The sequence below is a fragment of the Pelmatolapia mariae genome, linkage group LG10_11 (assembly GCF_036321145.2).
Source record: "Pelmatolapia mariae isolate MD_Pm_ZW linkage group LG10_11, Pm_UMD_F_2, whole genome shotgun sequence".
In the NCBI taxonomy this organism is placed as follows: Eukaryota; Metazoa; Chordata; class Actinopteri; order Cichliformes; family Cichlidae; genus Pelmatolapia; species Pelmatolapia mariae.
The window spans coordinates 54708286-54719730 of record NC_086236.1 but is presented as its reverse complement, the minus strand read 5'-3'; the positions used below and the strand labels follow the sequence as shown (position 1 = coordinate 54719730).

General features: G+C 37.5%; 1 pseudogene; it reads right to left on the bottom strand.

Moving 5' to 3' along the window:
- Positions 1–1551: 1551 nt before the first annotated feature.
- LOC134635456 (sodium-dependent neutral amino acid transporter B(0)AT3-like) lies at positions 1552–5384 on the bottom strand (annotated as a pseudogene).
- Positions 5385–11445: the final 6061 nt, after the last annotated feature.

Below are 11445 nucleotides of genomic sequence, written 5' to 3'. Positions count from 1 at the left end.
TGTTGCTGATAGCACAGTGTGTCGTATACATGATAACAGTAATATTTAGATGATCACAAATACAGCTGATTTGTTTATCCTAAAAGGTCGCTTTCCTCTTGACGACTACAAAATGCTCGCTTGGACGATTACTGTTTATTTACTTAGCGACAAGTCTAGAACAGCACAGAAATGAATATGTGACATTTTGTAAGCAGCTGGTCAAACACTGCATTTTTTTCTTACCTTGAACTTATTTCAACAGCAGTTGAAACGGCACGTCCTTTTGAACTCAATAAACTTCTGTAGTCAGTCACATCAGGTTTCTTTTTTTTTTCCCAAAACTAAAAGAGCCATAAATAATGACCAACATTGGTAGTGCCAGATTTTGAAGCAGAGAAGAAAGTAAGTAATTGTATACGGCAATAATTAAAATTAAAATAGAATTATTATATTATACCTTGCATAGCTCTATCCATATAGACATAAAGCAGCAATAATCAAAGTTACTGGAGGCTCAGTTGTTACCTTTTGTTTTCTCGTTGCAGTCAATCCTTGCTGTTGTTCCTCGACGATGAGTCTTGTGCCATGTATCCTACATTGGGATGCTAGTCTTTCCTGAGAGCTGGAATTCAAACTGTAGTAGTTTGAAAGGCTTAATAACATCAGGGTGTTCAAGTGCACCATTGTATGAAAGTGCCAGAAAAGCAGAACAGGCAGGGAGGCAACAAAGGCAGCCAGCATATTCCAAAGCACGTGACGCTGGAGGGACAATATCACCGTCCACCCACACCACAAAAAGGTAACTGCGTGTAACTCAAAACACACACATGCACGCACACATGAACATGACTAGTGAGCACATGCATGTACCTTCACTCATGCAAGCCCTGCTACCCTGCTAAACAGTCACATGCACTGTTGACATGCAGCATACCTAAAGGACACATCATGCAACACTACATCACTCTTTACATGTGCATGTAACCAAGAGTAGAAAGAAGATTATCATGTAGCAAAAGTTGGGTTGGGCAAATGTGAATGAAATCACAAAATCAGCTCATGTGCTTATGTACATTTTAACTGAAAATTGTTTATTTTATTAATATATATTGCTGATCACAAACTACACATGTTACAGTATCCATCATGCCCCATTTGTTCCTATCCAAACATCAGCACAGGAAATTAACTGTCATCTTCCTTTAATTGAATAATAACACAATCATGAGAGTCAGTTCCAGCCCTTGGTGATCTGTATTCACAGAGATATTGTCATGCATTGATTTGATCAGGCTGCATCTCTGTCTCTGGTACAAATGATGCATTTAGGTTAAAAAATATATATATGATTTTCAATATGTTAAGGATGTTAAGGATATTATTAGGTGTAATAAGCATGCAAAACCATACCTTAAAAAAAGATGGGAAAATGTAAAAATAAGAAGTGGAATCATTTTGCTTGCCTTTTTGTTTTTCAAATGAACATACAGAGTGCAAAGTTAATAATGAGTGGCAGGGGTTACTTGTAATCCTGACCACCAATCAAATAACATAGGTCAAGATATCTATTTACAATTCCCTATGATAATACTCATTTTCATATGGATTTTGATTGTGTCTGTTCATGGTGTAATTCTTCAGGAAGCACATGAATTTATAGAAAGCCACAAGGGGAATGGAGACTACAGGAAGGATCGATAAGAGCACACAGATAGCAAAAACCCATTCAGGATAGTGCAGGACATCAGCAAGGGGAAAGTGAACCTGCGGGGGTGATGCAGTGGAAAGTCAGTCTTTGTTCCAAATTTAATGAAGTGTCATAATGGTACATTAAAAAAAATCTTACATAATCTGGGTTCCATGCATTGTATGTTGGTTGTTTTTCAGCCTTGATCACAACATAAGCCACAAAAACCACCAGAAGCATGAACGGGCTGATAAAGCGCCACGTTGACTGCCAGTTAATGTTAGGTCTCCGCCCTGTCATCCATTCAATGTCGTCATTAAAGCTATTGGCAAATGGAAACATTTGTAACGTTTGTCCTTTTAAAAACACTGTTTAACATAAGTATAATCATGACATAAATTGACAATGACAATATCACCTGTTTATTCCAAAGATGAAAGCCACAGCGATGATCTCAAAGAAAGTTATGATGAGTAGCGGCAGGGATCCTACATAGCTGTTAAAAATTTCCAGCCAGTAGTTTCCAGAACCCAAAGTGAAGATTAGGGCCACAGCAAAGGAGATGAGACAGATTAACCCTGTAAGCAAAATATCAGAATTCATACGACATGTGACTATAAACTAAAATCACTAATATAAACACCTTCAGAGAGAACATAAAGGTTTCTTGCAAAAGTAATGCATGTGTTTTGAAATACCAGGTGGGATTTAGTCATAGTCACAATTCTATGTAGAAAGTAATAGATATCTTGCACCTAATTTTATCATCTTTATTTTTGTTTTAATAATATAACACAATACAAACCAGTTTTCTTAGTGCCGTCAGTGAAAATGCAACGTTAAGCATTTCAGTCTTTTTGGTATACCTGTGAAAGCTTCCTTAGGAATCCAGGGTGGAACTACCTGTAAATCCAGCAGAGGAGTAAGGACGCCCTCTAGATTTCCAAACATGGAGGACAGGCCGAGACAGAAGAGCATGACAAAAAAGAGGACTGCCCACACCTGCGAGGCCGACATTTCAATCACTGCCTCGGTAAACAAAATAAATGCCAGTCCAGTTCCTGAAGCGCTCTAAAAGTGGGAAATGATATATGATCACAAATACATAAATGCTAATTATTTTTTATATGAGTAGATGTACTACACCTCTTCGAGGAAGGTCTGTTGATTGCAAGCTTTGAGATTGAGACTTTTAACTTCCAAGGGATCGGTCTTATTGAGATAGTTTAACCACTCGCCATAGTTTTCAAGAGTTATGTTGCCAACCCCGATGTTAAATGCATTTGTCAGGGTTAATATGTTCCTGATATCAGCAAAAAACAAACAAACAAACAAAAACACTATTAGTATTAAAAGCATTAATATTAAATCAGAAATGTTTGCTTTAATATTGTATCTATGTAATGCTAAAGCTTAAGTTTCACATCATTTTTTTATTTAACTTACCAGTTTTGCAAGTTGTTGTTGTTTTAATTTGCCTTAAAGCCAAGAATGGCAAAAATAGGAACTGACACATATATTGATGTAAAACTGTTCACACATCCAACAATAAGGGCATCTCTCTCACAGTTATTCCTGCAAAAATAAAACAAAACAATGTATTGATCAGTATAATGTATGGCTTTTAAAAAAAATCATTTTCTTTTGGCTTTTCTTACTTCTGAGGATTATAACTGTGGCATAAATAGCCTGTTGGGGAAAAGTTTGGATGAACTCTTTTCATCAGTGTATCGTCAAAAGCATCAACTCAGAGAGATTTTTACAGCTTATAACACTTTTAGGTATTGTTACTTTTATAGGTAATAAAGAAAAATAAATGTTTAGTCTTCTGCTTATCCATCACTGTTACTGCTTTTAATGCAACCAGTAGAAGTTGAATTTTGACCTTTATTCCAATTTACGGAAGTTTAATCGAAAAATATTTCAAATGCATGATTAAGTGAAAGTAGCATGCTGCACATACGCAGCACAACTAACTTATTCAACCAACTGAATGGATGCCACAAACTGCAGTACAGTGAATATGCATGAAGACCAAGAAAAACAATGTAGTGGCTATTGAAGCCAATCACTAATGTTAATCAAGAAATCTATAAAAGTAAGCCTGTAGACTGTCTGCTTATCCAACCAGCTTACAAGTATGCACTGAAATCACCAAACAGTCACATTCCATTTGGTTAACAATTTGTGTTGATATATGTTTCGACAAATGGCCAACATATGCAGGGCAAAAGTATGCTATTCCCTCATGCAACTATCTTTTCAAGGTGGAAAAACCTTTATCCAACCTTATTTATCTACCATGCAGGTGCAATAAATGGAGCAAAAAGCTTAATATATCAACATTGGAGACCCAATGGTCTCAATTCCTCGTATGAAGCAGATGTACACGATGCACCAAGCAGATGCAAGACACAACACCAGCCACCACTGTAAGGACCCACTGGTCTCAATGTTTGGTGTTATGTTCAGGGTTTAGAAATTAGAGATATCATAAGTAATCTGTGGGCCTTTAGTTAATTTTGGCACATATTAATCTATAATATCGTGATGTCAATATTACCAGTATGATTCAGGTTTACTGGGCAGTCCCTCCAGGGAAGTGGACTCTGAAAGGAATGGAAGAAGTACCACAGGATCCAGAACAAGATCATGTTGTAGAACAGTCCAACCAGGAAGGACACCAGCATCGAAGCCACGCCTGTTTTTAAAAATTCACCATTAAAAGTTAATAGAAATTAACATAAATTATAGAGTCCAGTGGTGTTAAGTATGACACAAGTTTACTCATTTTTTTCGCATTTTTCGAACGTCTGGTATGCGACCATTTCGCATACCAGACGTTCTCACCTACACCTCCCAGATATGGGGAGATTGAACTCCACACTCCAACGCTTCCCATGCGTAGCCGCTGTCCAATGACCAGTTCCATGTGCAGCAGGGGAAGTCCCTCAAACACTAAGGCAATGACATAAGGAATCAGAAATGCCCCTGTAATTGATAAGTGGCAAAATCGCTGTAATTACTGAAAACTACAAACTTGCATTTTTTCAGTAAGAAGTAAAAAGAAAATAAAAAATAAGGTTGGTTTGATGGTTGAAGGACATTTAGTTTTTGACATTTTGTTATCAGCAGGCAGACCTTTATCATGCTCATCTGCACCAACTAACAGATCTTAACACCAGATACAGTTTGTTTAGAGTTTAGATTATACTGAGATTTATGTAACATTAAAATTTACGGTCATGTTGAAACAAAATGTCTTCAGAAACTTTAATCATTCTCTTCTGGAAATTTAGATCATAAAAATTATTTTAATATATCATCACTGCAACCAAGTCTTTGTGTGTATTCAATTGTTAACGCAGTGAGAGCATATGAAATAAGACCCACGTGGAAGCTGAAACCAGAAACCTGTCAGTATTAATTATTTTTAATACATGCATTGTTACTTTATTAATAATATTATTTAAAAGTGTAAAAGTAGTAACATTTAAGAGCATCTATTATCTATTTTTTTGTTTAATGTCAACATTAAACGACACTGTGTAACGGAGTTCTGCTTACCTCCACCATAGGTCTGACACAGATATGGGACTCTCCATACATTACCAAGCCCAACAGCAAATCCTATGCAGGTTAGCAAATATTGAATTTTATTGTCCCATTTTGGCCTTTGAGTGATCTCTTTCTGCTCATCACTTTCAGCTTCCATGTCGAACATTTGCTCCTTGTTATTTTGGTGTATTTCTAAGGTAAGCACAAATCCTCACATATAACTCATCTCTCTGTTAGGTCTGAAGAGAAGGGGAGAACGCGGTGACTGCTTTATCAGCTTCTTCTAATTTCTTATTGACTGTTAAAGCTCTGGGAACAGTGCGACTTGTTTGATAAAAGTGTTTGTATAAAATGACATGATAAGATGCTGATAACAGAAGCAATGACAGTTGACTGAGCACGAATACCATAAGGAACCCATGAAATAAAACTGTGATAGTGAGTTTTCAGTTTGTTACATGATACAGTTTATAAGATGGTTATTTGAACACTGTCTCTGTTATTCCAGTGAATGAACGTAATGACCAAACTATTACACACTGAAAAAATGTACTAGTGTATGAAATTTAGTCTTGTACTTATAGTTTGTTATATTCACACAAAATAATATCACTCACACATTTATTGCAGCCAAAAAGCACATGTAATATAGTTCACTTTATATTAGAGGCAAATAAATCAAAACTTGTAGATTACAGTACGTGTAAGACTAAATCCATATCTATTGTATTTAGCTTTGCAGACCATTGCTATATTGTTAAACTTACTCCAGTTGGACAGACACATGTACCGTAACATGTCAGAGTTTCTAAGTCAGCATCTCCTCCCATTCTTGGCATCTACATTAATTACTACATAACTACTGTTTAATCAAATGCTAGATTGTATCTGTCAGATTATACCTAACCCTACTTAAACATCAACTGCAATGAATAATGAAGGACTAAGAAAAAGTTGATCATAATAGAGGCATCTTATCTTAGGGCCGAGCTGTTCACCAAATTGATGAAATCAGATCGAGCAATTCTCTGTGGAGCAGAGCTGCAAACATATGCCAAAGTAATATCAGGGCATAAACAGCAACACAATGCAATCCACTGATTTTTTTTCTTTCTTTGTTCTTTTTAAAAAAGTTCTCATTGACAAAATATTTTTTCTATTTTTTGTGACTCTGAGAGAGGCATGCACTCCTTTTCTCTTTATATTAGTGCTAATTAGTATCATCTGGCTGCATTTTTTTTAACCTACATACAGCTGAAACATGCTCAAACACTTTTGGTCAGCAGAACTCAGATGATAAATGAACCACATTTTAGTGGCGTTTTTCTTTCGGTAGGGTTATTTCTGGGGCTGTCTGTCATGCTATTTATTTGTAGGAGTTTCCCTTTCAGAGAACATTATTTGTGACAGAGTATTTTGCCTTGATTTTTCGACTGATGTGAGCGTGTTAGCTGTCCTAAATTATTTTATGAAGTTGAAAGTTACAATAGAGGAAACAAAGAATTTAAGCATGATGATTTTAATGATTTCCCAAGTGGAGTGTGTGGTGAACTATTGTGAGGCTATTTTACATTACAAATCTATAATCTGCTTTTCCCCCAAACAAACAATCTTCAAGAGACTCGGACCTGTTTTTCATAAATCAGCAGGCATGTTTCTCTCTCTTTAGCGTCTCCAGTGTGAAGGCTCTTTAGCTGGAAGATCGGCACACTCGGAGAGTGAAGAGAGGGAGGAAATTAAATTAAATTCAAGATGACAAAATCCAGTTTCATTGTTAAAATAATTTTAAATATGCAACTTAGATTTGGTGAAACTTTACAGCATTGAAAGAACTCAAACCTCTTATCAGAAATAAGGTCAACACTGCATAGGGAAAGCATGAAGTCACACATGCAGCCTTGGGAAATTAAAATATTTACTCTGTGGAAAGCACTGAGCTGCACCTTCACAGCAGTCTCAATACCACAAACTTCACAGATACTGAGAACAAAACGTGTACAAACATGATACAACAGTATGCGGCACTGCTGCCCACCTTCCTCTTGTCGAGTTGCGTTCAGGGTTTCCCAGTACCAGAGGTAATCCACAGGGGAAGCTTCTCTCACACATTTTCACAGTATGTCGCTAAGGCTCATCTTGCAGGCAATTATGGTGGTGTAAAAGAAATCAGCCACCAAAAACACTTATGTGGATGTAGTACAGCCAGTGAATGTTTTAAAGGACACTCTGTAGTGTCTTATATTTGATCTAAACAGGACTATTATACAGTACTACAGTTTTTACAGCATGTTAACATTACATCAGTGATGTTGAACTAAACTTGGAGAAACATCTCCACTATTATAAAGCATTCTAATATATATTTATTTTACATTATAATCATGAGAAATGATGCGAAATTACAATATAACCTGTAAATATTATGTGTTCACAGCTATACATGAGTATTCCTGTTCCAATATTTTATTTTCAAGCAGCATGATTGTGAATAGTTAAACCATGAAAGTATTACCCGTGCCCTTGACTCTGAGTTAGATATTGGAAGCGCCAGATATTTCCGAGACACACACAGGTCAGCGTGTACCGGAACTTGTTGTACATTTTCAAGCCGGTCTCCAGCCTCTTCCACCTCCAGCTCACCCAGCTGCCGATGGGGACAATATCCTGTCCTTCAGGCCTGTGTCGGTTAGTTTTTGCTTCTTTATCGGTGAAACACTGTAGTATTGTGGTGATACAGTAGTTCACTGTTCAGTGCTGGAATGTAAATTGTGGCGCACACTGTGAGATAATATGAACTAGATGTTTGTGATGGATTGACTAGTCCGTGGTGTCATAGAGCATCAACTGGAGGTGTGCTGCCTTTGAAGCTCAAGCTCAGAACGAATATAACGTAGGATATAACGTGAGAGTTAACTGCGGCGTTCTATGATGGAGAAAGGTTGATCCACAGAAGCCACTGCTCGTGTGAGGCTCACTCTTTTGTAACATTGGTTGTGTGGGCCTCCCTTAAAGGGTTGATTCGTCCAACTAAAGAAAACAGTTTTTCTGACATAGATCAAAAAATTGTTGAAACTCTGATAACATATACACAAAAAAGTTTAAGCAAAGTTTAATCTGTCTACACAAAAATAACATTTTTTTTTAACTAGACAATGTGTAAAATATAAAATATAAAAAACATAAAACCAATGCTCACTTAAAAGACATTTTTCTATCATTTAATTGTTAATCTATTACTTAACAACTTAAATACTTAGTGTAGTATTTAAGCTGTGAGGGAGGTCTTTATCAGCAGGAAAAGCTGTAAAACTTGTGAAAATGCAGTTAAAAGTCCAAACATGTATGCCCTCCTTCATATTTTCCAAAGCCGTCCAGCGGGCTGGATTAGAGTCTTTGCCGGGCCGATTCTGCCCTCGGGCATTATGTTTGACATCCCTGCATTAATGACAGTGAATAAAACAGGGAATTTAGCGTTGAGTGGCGGTACTCCAGGTCGTTCAATGTTTGACTCAAAGTACAGTTATCATATGCCCGACTGATTTTAATTAAGACAACACTGATCCTGTGCATGAGCGCACACTCGCCCTCGGTTTCTTAGGCAAATTTACGCCTTGCATGTCACATCCAGTTTCAGAACACCAAGAACCCAACGATGAAAACAATCATTTTGAGGCTTTGCAACAGGACTTTACTAACCAACAGACAAGAGTCAGAGTGGCTACATCCCTGTTTATATATGTAGTCTGTGAATGGGACCAAGACCAAACAGATAGCGTGTCTTTGTCCTGTATTCTTCTCCTCACCCCAATCAGTCAGGGCAGATGGCCGCCCCTCCCTGAGCCTGGTTCTGCAGGAGGTTCCTTCCTGTTAAAAGGGAGTTTTTCCTTCCCACTGTCACCAAGTGCTTGTTCAAAGGTGGCTTGATTGTTGTGGTTTTGTCTCTATTATTGTAGGTAGGGTCTTTATCTTAACATTTAAAGTGCCTTGAATTGAACTGAATTGTGCTACATATAACTTTTGATCCAAAACAAGAAGGCAAGGTATGGGCTCTATAGAGTCTATATTAAGTTGACTTCTGTTGCTGTAGGCAGTGAGAGCCCCATTTCCTCATCTGCAAGCTCAGGTTGGTGAATTAGAGCACTCCTTAGCTGGCAACCTAGTTTAGCTCAGTGTTTCTCAAAGGTTTTTTGTTACAAGGCATCATCTGTGGAAACAAATATTTCTAGGGCACAGCTTTACATAGCTGTAGCTTCAGACAATAATTTCAAGGTATGTCAGTTTGTATTCAAAGAATTGCTTTTTTAAACTAAACTAAATGTAAGCTAATCTTTAAAGTTCTTTTTCCAGATTGGAGACTTTGTTGGCTGGATTGTTTTTATGGGCTTGAGTGAATAGAGGTTAAAGAAAACTGGAGGAGAGAGAAAAGCACCGTTAAGACACCAGAAGAGCTAATGGACAGGTGAAAAAAATAATTTAAAAAACAAACTAAAGCTTGTTGTAGTTTAAAGAGTTCTTTCAGCTTTTTATTTTGCCTATTGTTTACTGGACCTTGGTGCAGCCCCTCATTTCATCTACTGTATGAGACAATCTGTTTTAATCCTCCCCTTTTAAAGATCACCCTCCATTTCTCTGTATGTATTATTGTAGGGTCTACCTTACAATATAAAGTGCCTTGAGGTGACCGTTGTTGTGATTTGGTGCTGTATAAATAAAATCGACTTGAATTGAATTTAAGGCAACTTCTGATTGGCTGCCACTCGAAAACAGACGATTTATGAGCAGTTGGGTGATGCTGCATAGTTTTTAAATGACCATATTAACATCAAACAGACAACAATTTAATGTTTGTCTGGGAAGCCTTGGAGTCCTGGCATTTATGTGGATGGCACCTACTTGAACGAAAGCACTGCTCAGTAGCAGCAGCCTCCTCCACCACAAATCCACCACAAATGCTGCTTAGGAACAACTCGAGGAACGTTAAAAACCCAGTGCTTTGACCTGGCCTCGAAGCTTCCCAGATCCCTGTCTAAACAGGCATCATGGGAGTGCCCCGGAACAAGCCCAAACCACAGAGCTATAGTAGCAGAACTTTGCCTTCTTGTGTTTCTTGTAGAGAGCCTTGAAGGCTTGCTTCGTGTATCCCTGAAGGCCCCACCCAACAACCCATACCAGCCAAGGTTGTGCTGCCAACATGCCAGTGTGTAGAGACAGCCCCAGAGGCTCTGTGGCTATGCACTGACAGGTCAGAACTGTTCAAGGCTCAGGGTGGACCTATGCAACATTAGACAGCTGACTCTAGAGATGTTTGGAGATTTGTTTCATATTTTTCAATTGCTCTAACCACTCCCATGAAGCATCAGTAACCAGGGTATAAGCATAAAACTCAGTAATACAGAAATGTACCATAAGGCGTATTTGTAGACAGCTCATGAATTTACTTCTAAAACTAGATCATACATATTGCTGTTAGATGCATTTTTTTTTTCAAAATATATGCAGCATTGTGTTTTTTCAGGTAAAAAAAAAACAAGGTTATCATAGTTAACTAAAACTAAATGGGAAAAGAAATTGTTATCTAAAAGGAAAAAAACATAGACCTTTCGTGAACTTTTAAAACAGCAATTAAAATAAAATAACATTACAGAATAAATCCTTAGTTTAGGTGTTTCTAATTTGTTAAAATTTGTTATCACAAACTGCCTGATGAGGGTTTAAAGGATCCGTTTATTAAAGTTTGGATGTCTACAAGCCTGCCAGTCAACTGCTTTCAAAAAGCTCTGTTTATATTGTAATATCTAATTATTTTCCTAAATCTCATCTCTGGCATTTCCCATGAATGAAAAAAGTAATAAAGATTAAAACTGAACAACATTAAAACACTGAACCTAAATATTTTAAGCTGAAGCAAGAAAATCCACTCTGGAAACTAACTGAAACTAAACTGAATTAAAAAGTCAAAGCGAAACAAAAATAAAAACTAATAAGAAAACACAAATATGTTATAACTCTGGTGTCCACTATAGCTCTAGTGTGTGTTTGTCAACACCGAGTTGAAGGACTGTCAGCATCCGTTTTGGCTACTTTGCTTTTTTCCCACTGGAGGCCGCTATAGCGCGTGTAATCCGAGCTTGGCCGGGCTGACTGGGACCTGGCTTGCAGTGTCCCTTCTCAGGCTTTATGCATGAGGAGGGAGCCGCTTCCCATAGACCAGGCGCCAA